The sequence below is a fragment of the Metopolophium dirhodum genome, chromosome 1 (genome assembly GCF_019925205.1).
Source record: "Metopolophium dirhodum isolate CAU chromosome 1, ASM1992520v1, whole genome shotgun sequence".
NCBI classification, from domain to species: domain Eukaryota; kingdom Metazoa; phylum Arthropoda; class Insecta; order Hemiptera; family Aphididae; genus Metopolophium; species Metopolophium dirhodum.
In genome coordinates, this window is record NC_083560.1 from 78,040,484 (window position 1) to 78,054,352 (window position 13,869).

General features: G+C 29.8%; 1 pseudogene; it reads left to right on the plus strand.

The window, feature by feature from the left end:
- LOC132941990 (uncharacterized) lies at positions 1–5,188 on the plus strand (annotated as a pseudogene).
- Positions 5,189–13,869: the final 8,681 nt, after the last annotated feature.

The following is a 13,869-nucleotide window of genomic DNA, read 5'->3' on the forward strand; positions in this document are numbered from 1 at the left end:
ATGGATAAAAATGTTGGAAAAAATCATAAAGAAAACCTTAAAGTAAGTATAAAATAATTAATATACATTTTAATATTTTATCATTATTCACTTATTTATTCATATTTTAGAAAACATATGTTAATGCTAGTCTTTTTAGTAATATTGAAGTGGGTATAACTATAACTATAATACATAGTTTTGCAAAAAAAGTGTGATAGCTGCCAAAATTTTCCTAAACAAGATATACACAATTGGTTATTACTCAAATTAAAAATGATCAACAATAAAGTCTATTTTATTGATTTTCAAAACAGTAGAATATACACTGGCTGGGATGAATATATGGAAGATAATAATCTCCCTGAAGGATTTATGTTCTATCCTAAAACAGTGTTTTATGATGCATCAAAAACATTGTATCAAACTATGTAACACCGGCTTACAAAACAACCGAAACAGTTTTAAAAACAGCTGATATAGCTTTATGCATATCAAATTGGGTTGGCCATGTAATGTTTTTCTGAGGTTTGTGGATATTTCCTATATCAGCACCTATTGCGTTTGGATTTACAATGCCGGGGTCTTTATTATCAGTAACCGCTTTTTCTTATCGATTTGGTTGACGAGTTCAACAACTAATTGTCATGTTCAGACATGACATTAATAAATCCAGCACAGAATCCTGGAAAAAATGGATTAGTTTAGCAATTGTCACAATTGGTACTTTTTTCGAAAAAGTGCTTGTATTACTCAATGTACATTGGGAGTCTTCCGTGCTACTCTGGATTTCATAGATAGCAATTTTAAAGTAACATTGGAAAATGTGTTAAAACTACTTTTAGATTTGTTCATTGTTACAGGATTATTAATGTCTCCAAGTCACATTAAAGATATTTTAAAGGTAAGTATCGACACATGTTCTATTAAAGTAATCTACATTTTTAAATAGAGCCCGAAATCATATGAATTTGTATGTTTATAAATACATTTACAGAGAGATGAATGTATTTAACAATGATGTGCCTTTTTTCTGTCTGTAAACATTTTTCTAATAGAAAGAAATGTTCTTATATTTATAGATTTGAAAAATCAATAAAAGATTCCAAATAAGTTTTCCTACCTTTAGCAAAACGCTTGCCAAGTTCAAAATCGGCATGTAAACTATCTTGATTTTTAATTTTTAGAAATGTATTAACTGATATCACACTCAAGCGGTACAATAATTTATATCCAGAAAAATGTCGATGTGAACAGCCCCACAAAAAATCATTTTCATTTAGTGAGATAGATCTCCGAAACCGGAGAGCGGATTTTGTCGTTTGGGGTTTTGTTTGTGATTAATACTGGCTAGGTGAAGTGCAGTGAAGATTGTCAGAACTTTATATTTAATAGTAAATTCACTACAGAACATTGAAAAAAATAAAAATAAATTTTATTGAGCGTTTTTTTATGTTTTTTTTTTAGCTTTACAGCTTTGTAATGAATGAACGATAAGAGATAAAGTTCTAAAAATCTTCACCGCACTTCTCCTAGCCAATGTGATTCTAACAAGACCCCAAAAAACAAAATCCGTTGTCCAGTTTTGGAAATTTTCCAATGAAAATAATATAGCAAAAAATAACTCTTTTTTTTAACTTAGAAAATCAAATATGAACAGAAATCAAATTAAATATTCTGTTTTTGCAGTTGTTGCTGCTAGATCTGTTTTTTGTTATATTTCTTGCTTGTTTGTCCAGTGCTGTTTTACAATATTTTTGTTTATATCTACCTGGCTACCTGATTTTTAGTTAATTTTTCTTATATTGAGTATCTATATAAAAATTCTATAAACAACTGTTTGTGTAAGTATAAAAAATAATGTAATACCAAAGAAAGTACCAATTGCTAAAAGTATATCTTAATTATTTAATATATTTTTCTCGCAATTATTGTATTAATTTAAAAGGGAATATTTTACTAACATTTTAAATGTTTACTTGGATGATTTATTAGTTATACAATAGTTTTAAACAATATGTTTTATCTAAAGTGTAATTAAACTTCATTTTTTTACGTAGTATTGGTTACATTTGTGTTCAAAATTTCGTTGACTCAAATTATTTATTTTTTCATTGATTTTCCCTCCTTTGAACACTGACTTCAATTTGTATAGTCTTTATAGTTTTTATTGTAAAATGTTAATAAACATTATGATGGGTCTAATCCAATAATTTTTTTTAGGTAATGGCCGTACAAACTGTGTGGGAGCCGATTTACAAGACCATTGAACAAATCCCTTGCTGTTTGGGTCAATGTCACGTCTGGAACTCTGTTGACTTCTTCAAAAATCATTTCGCTAAGTTAGTGGAAAGAGTCACGATTTTTCTCGCGGAAAACTTCACGGTAAGCAATCTATTGTTCGCGTGGAAAACTATTCGCTGTGTGTTTGACGGCTATCAAAAACAAACTTCCCAGCTGGACGACGGTGACCTGTTGCGGCACGTGGTGGACGGCATCGCTTTGCACGAAAGTGTGAAGTACGTGATGCGTGGCCAGAGGTTAGTTACCCTGGCCCCACCACTTACATTTTATAAATGGAAATTAATGTTAAATTATGTAATATCATTTGTAATCATTTGTAACTACAAAAAAAAAATTTGTAACTCACCCACTTCGGCTCAAAACGAAGTTTCCATGTGGCGGGGCCACGGTGACGTCACTACAGCCCGCCATTACAGAAGTTCGACTTGTAGGTACTTGAAACCTAGTGGAGATTATGTAATATAATTTGTAATCATTTGTAACCACAAAAAAAAATTTGTTCATCGATCCTTTTGACTAAATGGTGCATGTCAATTATTTTCAATTTTCATTAATAAGTACTCACCCATGTTCAATTGTTTACCCTGTTAATAATTTTTTTTGAAATTTTTTATTCTATAAAACAAATGTATTATTTATTTATACCTTTATATTATATATAATATGTTTTTTACGTTATAATATTATGTAGCTAATATCTATGTTAATATACTCCATAGTATATAAAGTATACTACAAAATATAATAAAATGTTAAAAATATTTTTCACTTCATCAAATTAAATATTGTGCAAAGTTCATAATCAATAATATCTCAAAAACAGTCTTACCTTTTTTCACATTTTTTAAATCTCTTATAATATTCGTGTATTTGCGATAGTTCAGTTCTTGAAATTATTATTTGTAACTATATAATATTATGTAGGTAGGCGCCTACCTATATCATATTATTGGTGGTTATTACGACATTATTATGTAGGTACGTTTACATATATTATTATTCATTACATTGCAACACATATTATATGTTATTAATTGAACGTTTATTTAATACATAGGAATACTTACATTATTTGGTAGCTATTCTTAATGTTTTCTTAAGTTATGATGGATATAATATAGTCAGGTACTTTGTTTTATTTCAAATGAAAAATATGTAAAATTAACAATATAGGTATTATTTTGTACAAAATAGAATTTCAGCATTAACTTTAAAACTTTTTGATTTTGTTGATACTTGATCCTTTAAATCGTCATAGCATTACCATTGATCATTTGATCTCAAACCATATGCTATGTAATGGCCGTATGATTGTTTTGGTTTTAGAGCTTCCGGTAAATATAGTCATCTTGAAAATACAACGAAAATTTAACAAAATTATGCAGGAAAGGTTTGGTTGAAACTTGGAGATATTAGCAAGACAATAACAATTAATGGAGATGTATACAATTTAAGAGGGGTAATTGCTTTTGATGGATCGGCAAGAGAATTAAGACAATCATACGGCCATTACATAGCATATGGTTTGAGATCAAATGATCAATGGCAATGCTATGACGATTTAAATGATAAAGTATCAACAAAATCAAAAAGTTTTAAAGTTAATGCTGAAATTCTATTTTGTACAAAATAATACCTATATTGTTAATTTTACATATTTTTCATTTGAAATAAAACAAAGTACCTGCAAAACGTAAATGATCCTCTTCTCTGTGACCATATCGATTTTCTTTAATGCATGATTGAAACTATATTATATCCATCATAACTTAAGAAAACATTAAGAATAGCTACCAAATAATGTAAGTAGTTACTAGTTTGTAGTATACTTTATATACTATGGAGTATATTAACATAGATATTAGCTACATAATATTATAACGTAAAAAACATATTATATATAATATAAAGGTATAAATAAATAATACATTTGTTTTAAAGAATAAAAAGTTTAAAAAAAAATTATTAACAGGGTAAACAATTGAACATGGGTGAGTATCAGGATTATTAATGAAAATTGAAAATAATTGACATGCACCATTTAGTCAAAAGGATCGATGAACAATTTTTTTTTTTTGTGGTCACAAATGATTACAAATGATATTACAAAATTTGACATTAATTTCCATTTATAAATCGTAAGTGGCGGGGCCAGGGTAACTAACCTCATGGCCAGCGTGAAGCTGCTGGAGAGTGTGTGCGATTGCACGCCGGAGAAACTGATCGGCCGGGCTCTGGTTAAGTATTGCGTGGATCACGTCCTGCGGGAGGCGCAGAAGCTGTCGGCGCTGTGCGTTGATTGTGTGGCCGAAATAGCCAAACACTGCGAGACGCGCGCGTGTTAGGTGGACGAAGAGTGTTGCAAGTGTTCTGGGCTCGAGGGATGTGCCATGAACCAGTACGCGCTGTGGGCCATCGGCCAGGTGAATGCGGCCCAACTGATGGCCGAGTACGAGAAGCACGCGTCTCGCCCGGAAAACATGTTCGTCGACGAAATGGTTGTCAACAAGCGCGACGGCGCCGGTTGGTCGGCCAAGGGGTACTCGTTTGTGGCGCCCGGGACTTGGAAATGTGTTTGCGGTTCGCAGAAAAGGCCGATCCGCAGCCGCATCAGTACCTCGATCACCAACTCGTGCAGCCCGAACCCGGCGTTTCCCCGATGTTTGGGGTTTCCGTTTATTCGGTCAATATCGTGTTTTTCGGCATAGACCTAATCAACGGTGTGCCAAAGATGAACATCAGCTACTTGATACTTCTTCGAGCAAAATCGTGATTCGGGCTCATCCATTGCTAACGATAGAGGTTTTTGGAAGTTGCAAGCGGCTTAAGTTATTACTTTTTAGGAGGGTTCACTCCAGGTCGACGGCGTTATCATCGCTGCCACATTTTTTAGATCTGCCAAACCCTGCCCTCACTTTCTTCTCTCGGCCATTCACTATTTAGTAGTATTGTCGTTTTACTGGCTCTACCTACTACCTAGACTTATTAAACACATAATTTAATTTCATAAAAACCATATACCTAAGTATTGTAAACGTCATTTTTAAGCATAAAATATCATTTTTAATCTTATTGATTTTCTATAATTTCTTTGCGTATTATAAATTTACGGGTGATTTACATTTTAATTTGTCGGTAATATAATACATTTACATGAGAGATTTTGCCAAATTTATATATAGATTTTTTTAACCCTTACAATATTTTATAATAACATTTATTATGTTGTTTTATTTGTCATGGATGTATGCTATAATCATTTTTTATACTGATGAAATTATAATCTCTATCGTTGATGGTTTTTTGTTATCAACAGTATCTGTTAAGACCATTATCATAATATATTATACAATTATTATATAATAAATTATCATATGATTTATTATATTTTTTGAAAAATATGAAATTAAATGTTAGCAATAAATATATTATACATAGTATACGTATTAAAAACACAGTTGTATCCATTATCATGTACGGCTGTAAACATTTTTTCCAATTAATGATTGTTTATTAATCTATTCTAATTTTATTTTTTTAAATGTTAACATAATATAATTACGAACATTGGAGTAAAATGTTCACTCTATTGTTCATGCATATAGTATTGTAGCTACTAGCTACTAGTGATATTATTGTTCTTAATATTTAAACGATTTGTAAACAATATTATTTTTGGTTATTATCTATTCTTGACATGAATCCGGCAAACGCATAATTATTATAATATTATGATCTGATGATCAACTAAACTTTTACAATAAAATGCGTTGATATAGCCTGTTACAGATAATGATTTTTATTTAATTACGTATTTAAATTAAAACAAACTGCAAAATATTTGGAACCTACCTATATTGGATACTGCTAACAATAAGTTCATTATAAATTATAATGTTTAATTAGTTATAATTTATAACTAGGTGCCTATATTAATTATGAGATCGTTGTACACGCATGTGTTGTTCTGTCTTATTAATGCAAAACAGCAACATTTCTCAATCATGTTCGATAGTTCCATTTTTGTGTTGACATCTTTAATATTTTAATGATTTAACTATTATTAATTTATGATCTAAATATTCTGACCATTCTGTTGTTTTACAATATTTTAATTTTTAAGTAATATATGACTGTATGTGTGCAAGTTATAATATTTAAAAATACTCATAAATTCCTTAAAAATAACAAAGAGAGGCCTCAGAAAATTTTCTTAACTTAAGTTTAAAAATTGATTTGATTCACTCTAATATTATATCAATTATCAAACATCACAAAATTGATACTGCCAAGCCCAAATTTTCAATGTTGTCCATTTGTAAGACGGAGACAATACTAATTTTGACTGTGGTGTCTTCGTATTAATCAGAAATTATAGTTGTTGAAATATAGACACTATCCCATGATTTTCGTGCCATAATACAAACGTCAAAACCACGCACAGACCAGTTATATTATCTTAGTCCAAGACAAAAACTACATTTTTCTTTTACCATCCGTTATGCCTGTAAATGAAAGCTCATAGATATTTCATGGTATTGATGGTTATTGCGAATTTCAAAATCATGTTCTCAGATTTAATTGATATTTAACATAAATATGCTTACATTTCCTCTATATACTTAAATATTTTTGTAATTTGGGTGGACAGGAAATATGTTGAAATGAAACTAAGCAAAACCACGGGTCACTGGGTATATATTACGAATTATGATACTATGTATTACATATTATATATTTATATCTACCTATCTTTTATAGTATGTATGCATTATCAAATGGTACTACCATTACGCAACTATAGACTATATCAGGGGTCGGCAATTAATTTATATGACGGGCCAGATATTTAAAAAAAAAATTTCAACGGCCAAAAAAATCTTAAACATAATTTTATCATTGATGTATTTATTTTTGTATTAAAAACACATTTTAAGACAAAGTATTTAATATTTAATTATTTATAAAGTAATACATTATAAATAATACATTCATACTAATAATAACAAAATTGTATACTTAAGTTTAATGAGAAAAATGACATTTCTTTTCTTGAGCTAATTTTTTAAAATCTGGTTCTTTTGGAGAACAACTGATGCGTTATCGGTATCGGTTTTCTAAAAACGTCATTTTTGAAAACGAAGTTTCACATACATAAGTGGAGCCAAACATAGTAGATAATTTTATGGCAAGGGTTTTACAGTTCATGTATTTATCCAAGATATCTTCTTGATTTGATCTTCCATTTGAAGTGAAGATTTTGGAAGTCTGAATAATTTTGTAGCAACGTCAATCCATTCTCCAGTCGGAGAAACTTCAAACGGATTTTTTAAAAATTGAGACAGTTTTCCATTAAGTGTTTCAAGAAGTAGGTTCAATGTATGGGTGTTCTGTTATCGTGACTATTATTATAAACAGCTTTATACGATGAACGCTATCGTAATTTCCTAATAAATCATACGAATAGATGGCCGCCTATTGCCGACCCTTGGACTATATTATAGTGGGTACAAGCAGTAGTTAAAGTGGAAAAAATGTTGAGGGGGGACTAGTCACCAAAAATTGAGGAGCGTTCCCGAGTTCTTCAAAGTCTATAGGTATGTAACCAAACTTTTTAAAGAAACCTACTAGCAACTAGGTAAAATTTGTTTCTTTCACACACCTTTGTAATTTGTTCATAAAAATATTATGTTAATAGTAAAATCAAATTTTCTCCTAAGGAAAATTATTTAAAACATATAATGCCTGCTAAATAAAAAATAAATTGCCTAAAATGTTTAAAAAAATAATATGCGTTTACATTTTAATTTTAAACATTTCATTAAAAAAACATAAAAAATAATTTATAATAAATATAACTATTCATATTCTCTCAGTTTAAAAATGTATTTAAATGTATTATAATAAATATTATATCACATAGATATAGGTAACCTTTTACCTTTATTAATAAATTACTAAAATTTAGTAGCGTACTAGCGTCCCCCCAGACTTTGGAGACTTAAATTAAAGGGGACGCATAATCTTACCATAAATAAGAAGGGGGACTCCGTTCTCCTCCCCCCACTTTAACCACTGGGTACAAGTGTATAGATATTTATATGGTCACATATATATATAATGTGATAAGACTGACTTAGACTGTCCCCCGTGTATGCCTTCATATCAACAGACAATAATATTATTTGATTTTCGTCCGTCACTTTGTCGTGACCCCATGAAATATTTTTAAAATTATAAAAAACTAGGTACCTACGTGACGTCCCAAATATGTCAAATCTGTTAAGTTGGTCTGGCAACTCTTTAAATTACGATTTAAGGTAGTATGGTTGCCCAACGACCACGATTGAAGATATCGAACTCCCATAATTTGACCGGTGAACTAACTATCTGAAACAGCTGTTCCCAGTACAACAAGCGCACCCTGAGGACAAATTTATAGATTCAAATATACTATATACTATAGGTATTATTGGTATCAAAAGCAGATAACCATGGTAAGTGGTTATGTGGTTATGATATTATTATATATATATAACATATTTAAACCACAACGAGCGCTAGTGATTCTGGGCCCTCAGCTGTTTCAGATGGTTGGTTTACCAGTCACCATAAAGCACTATATTTTGTTATAGGCCGATGTTTAACCAGTATATCATAAATCGTGCCAACGACCCATTAGAAAAATGTTATCACACGGCTACGGTTTGAATCGAGAAGTCACGTGATCTACGGGGGCCCTCGCATACAGCGCTCATATAGGTTCAAATTAAAACTAATAAAAACTGTTATGTTATACCTATATACAATAAAAATATATCTAATGATTGTATTATAATATAAATTATAAAATAGTCCACTAGAAGCGCTAGCACCGAGGGTACGATTCAAATACAATGCCGTCTTATCATAGCTGGTTGGGCAACCATACTATCAAGGTGGATTTATAAATCCACCTTGCATACTATCTTAAATCGTGTTTTCAATTGAAAAGGATGTAAATATATAAAAACTAATTGAACATGGAAGAAATAATACCAGAGTTTGCAGCATTAAACATTGCCAGAAAAATTTAAATATATAGGTTGGTAACAAATAAAAATGTTGGATTCTTTGTTAGGTATAACTTGGATATATCACTTTTAAAAATGTTGTAATTAAAATGTATTATTTTAAGTTGGGTAAATATCAACAAAAATTTTAACCAATTAAATATATTATAAAATAAAATTCTTATCCTTTAATAATAATATAGAATATGTAATTAATTAATTGTCTAGTTGAATAAAAAATAATTTAGTGAATTATAACTTATAACTTTTAAGTTATAGGTTAGGTTACTGTGCCTTAAAACCTGAAGTGGACATGAAAATGTTTGAGGATATGGTTAATGAAACAAGGGGTAAATAGAGAGATTCAAAACGAAATAGCGGCAAATTTGGACTTTGCCTATGTACATTTTGTCTAGAGCCGGCCCTGATAAGGTATTTGTTTTTAAATTTTAAACGTTTGTATAGTACCAAGCACCAGCTATTGCCAGATCCTTTGTTCTACGATTTTGGGGTGAGTTGGATATACTAGAGGACTAGAGGAATAAGCATAGGTGTGCGCACATAGCGAGCCGATCAAGCCCAGGCTCGACCTGAAACTTTTTAGGGCCATGGTAAAATGTGCATATATATTTTATTATAATGCTTATATTATAACAATATATTCGTTGAGATCATGGAAATTTTGTTTGACGTGAAAGTATAATAAAATCAAAAATATTTGTGTGTACCTACCACTATATACGTTTTATTAATCTAACAAAAACATTATACAAACATTATACCTTTATACAAATACAATAACAATGGTACTATAGATATTAATATGTTAATACATCAACATGTATGTTGATGTGTTAAAAAAAATTATTTGCGCTGTCCAAATATTAAGGCACTATAATTGCCTAGGCTCGACCAGAAATTTAAGCCTGCGCACGCCTATGAGAGTAGGTAGTATTTAAGACATTTTAACGAATTTAAAAGAAAGTAGGTACTAAACATAATAAAAATATTAATCAAATAAATACATTTGAAATACGTGCTAGTAAAAATATTGAATAATAAAGATAGGCAAGTCTCTTCATGGCACCATATTTTTAATCAACATTTATTAATTGTTCAGAGGATTGATGTTTGGACCGAACGGCGATAGTTATTTTAATCAAATCGAATAAGTATAATACGGCAATTAGAATAATTTGTTATTTTTTTTACTATATAATTAAACATTACAATTTGGTACCTAACGATTTAAATGCCTTTTTTTACTTAGTAAATTATTTATTGTTTTTTACAGGGCTTATTGAAACCAATATTTGTCACCGATTTTGAATACCGGTTAAACCATTGAAAACCTAATTTATGATACCGAAATCGAAATCGAAAAATTCAAAACCGGTATTCAAAACCAAAAACGAAATCAGAAAAAATCAATACCGATATCCGAAATCGAAATCGAAATAGGAAAAAATATTTACGGTTTCAAGCCCTGTTTTTTTTTAATTTGGTCACATGTCGCGCTTTTAGGCTTGGCGGTTGACAACGGACTAATCGCAGTTGTTGTCGGTAGACTAAAGTTTTCAAATACAATGATCCAGCGTGGAACGCCCGGCTCGTGTTCTTATCTTTATTAATTTGTGACTGATCGCTATAGATCGCCAAGACCGAACAAAGGAAGTCCTTGGACTGAAAGTAGATCGAAAAAATTCTTGCTATAGTATACGCATATTGAATAGGTACAAAAAAAAATCGGATAAGTGGGTGGCGTGGGTCAATGTAATGGATGGTGTTAAATTTGAATACAGTGATATAATGATATTATTGTATACGAAAAACGATTCTTGGTGGAGACGGTTTGTCAGCTCTGGATATTTTATACCATATTTATATTGTTTTTATTAAATGACGCCACACACTGCAGCGGCGGGGGTAAAATTGTGTTCGGACTCATTTTGCTGTAACCGCTACCGCCACCGCTGCACTGTGTGCGGACCTTTATACGGTAGCCGGTACCTAAGTTGAATTTATATTATTTGCATATTATCATATTTGTATAATTGTAGGTATATAAGTACCTAATAATGTACTTTAGTGTCCTGGTTAGGCGTGGTGGATAGCCTCAGTTACAAACGTGTTCTGCAGAGATCAAACATCAGCATGCAGTGTCGCTAGTTCCCGGATGGGTGACCACCCTGGTTTTAGTAACAAATCCTCGCCACATATACACGTAGGTATTCTAATCAACCATACTTTACCCCAAAGTTGAAAAACCTACCAAGTAACCTTCAGGCTAATATCTAAATTCGTCGAAATTTGAACTTAAAATAACTATAATAAAAAAATTGTGTTCAGTTATATATTTTTTAGATACCTATTTTGGTTACAATATGAAGTAATGATTAAATTGTTTTAAATTTTTAATCTTTAGCTATACAATTTTCAACTTTAATTAACTTGTTTTTATAATAAATTGTTGTCGATGAAAAATGTTTTCGCTGTGTCTAAAACCTTGAACAAATGAATGCATTGCAAAAGTATTAAATATTCGCTGGAAACATTTTTTTTAATAACCATTTATAGATTAAATGTTGACAAAATTCATCAAAATCACAAAATACTAACGGCAAATTATTTTGTAGTTAAAAATGATAAAACGATTTAGCTAAAGATTTAAAACATGGATTTCATAGGTATAATTGATATTAACCCAAATCACTAAAAAATATATCAACTCAGTTTTTTATAGACATTTTAAGTTCAAATTTGGAAAAAATGACAATTTTAGTCTGTTATATTGTTATAATTTAAAAATATTATCCGTGGATACATTTTAGAATAACTATAACTAATGAAATGTTTTTGTATTTTCGACAAAATAAATTTAACCTACTGTTAGTACAAATTACTTAAACAGCAATAATATTATAAATGAGGTTCGGATTTGAAGGCAAATACCTTTTTTTTTTAATAATAATAATAAAGAAATAATTTTTATATATACAAATGCATGTCATTTAATATGTAAGATGATGAACGTTTTTCTTTTTGCTGTTTTTGCCTTTTTTACTGATAAATACATTTTTGTCTTTTTCACTTATATTACTAATGCCTTTATTGTGTTAAATTTTCAATTGATTTAATAGTTTTATACACAAAATACGTATAAACGGTACAAATCGATAAGATTTTCTGAAGACTGTGCATTGTCGGCTGTTAATTATTTTTAATGGGTTTTATTATAGGCGATATTTACCGATATCGCTAAATACTTTATCGAGTATTTGATTTAGCCAGTTAATTTAACGTTTATAAAAGTACCCATACTACCTATCTATAGATTAAAATATGTACATAATGCGAATATTCTTACTATAGATTCAAAATTGTCCGTCAGTCCACCCCGATTACATTTTCTATGTACACAAATATTTAATGTCCAAACCGTCAACCTTTTACTGAAGACAGTTTATCTTAGTACATGATAGTGATTTTTTTTTAATACACACTAGTTGACTATACAATATACAAACTATTTAATTTTTTAGTAAAATTTTTTTTGTAATTGCTTTTTAATATAAATTAAATGCTTTTTTTGTCTTTTTTGACATTTTAAATTCTTTTTTTACTGATTATATTGCCTTTAAATCCGAACCCTAATTAATAAATAATACATTTTCGTAATAAATTAATACAAATTGAAGGTTATGTGTTAAAACAATAAGTTAAGTTTAACTCATCCATTACAATGACCCACATGACATCAGAGTGGTACACCCACTTGCCCAAATTTTTTATATTAGTCATTACTTCTACAGTATATTATGTACATAATTATGTTAAATATTAATATCCATTACTCGAACCAAAATTTGGAGGAGCGGTGACTCTAGGTACTTTAGTTACTTTTTTGTTCACTTATAGAACAAGCCGTACCTATAAGTACAGTGTACTACGTACTTAATCTTTCTCATCTTCAACATATTTTATTGACTTTAAAATATTGAGAAATATTTATAAATACAATTTTTAAGGTGTCGTTGACGGTTTTTTCGATTTTCTGAAATACTATAAAATTTTTAATTTCTATTTTCTATTTTAGTTACTACCTTAATTATAATACTTTTCCACTAATCTACAGCTCAATACTTATTTGGTGGGAAGGGGGGTTGATGTGGTGTATTATATCAACAAAAATTACTTCACAGGAAAACCTCTCACGCTCTATAAAATAGTTGGATTTTGATACTTTTTTTTTTATTTAAAGGAAGAGAACATTTTTCAGGTAGGATCAAAGGCCGAATTTTCATTTTACTTTAAATAGTGGTAGAAAAACAAGTTTGAAAAAGAACAAATATTGCTTATTGTTCTTATTAGAATTAATAATCGTTTTTCAACTTTTGCGTTTATCGTAATTCAGAATTAAAACGTTATCCAAGTTTTGCGTTTATCGTTATTTAGAAATAAAATATTATACAAGTTTTGTGTTTATCGTTTATCAAGTTTTGCGTAAATAGTGTTAATACCTTTAAATTTAAAA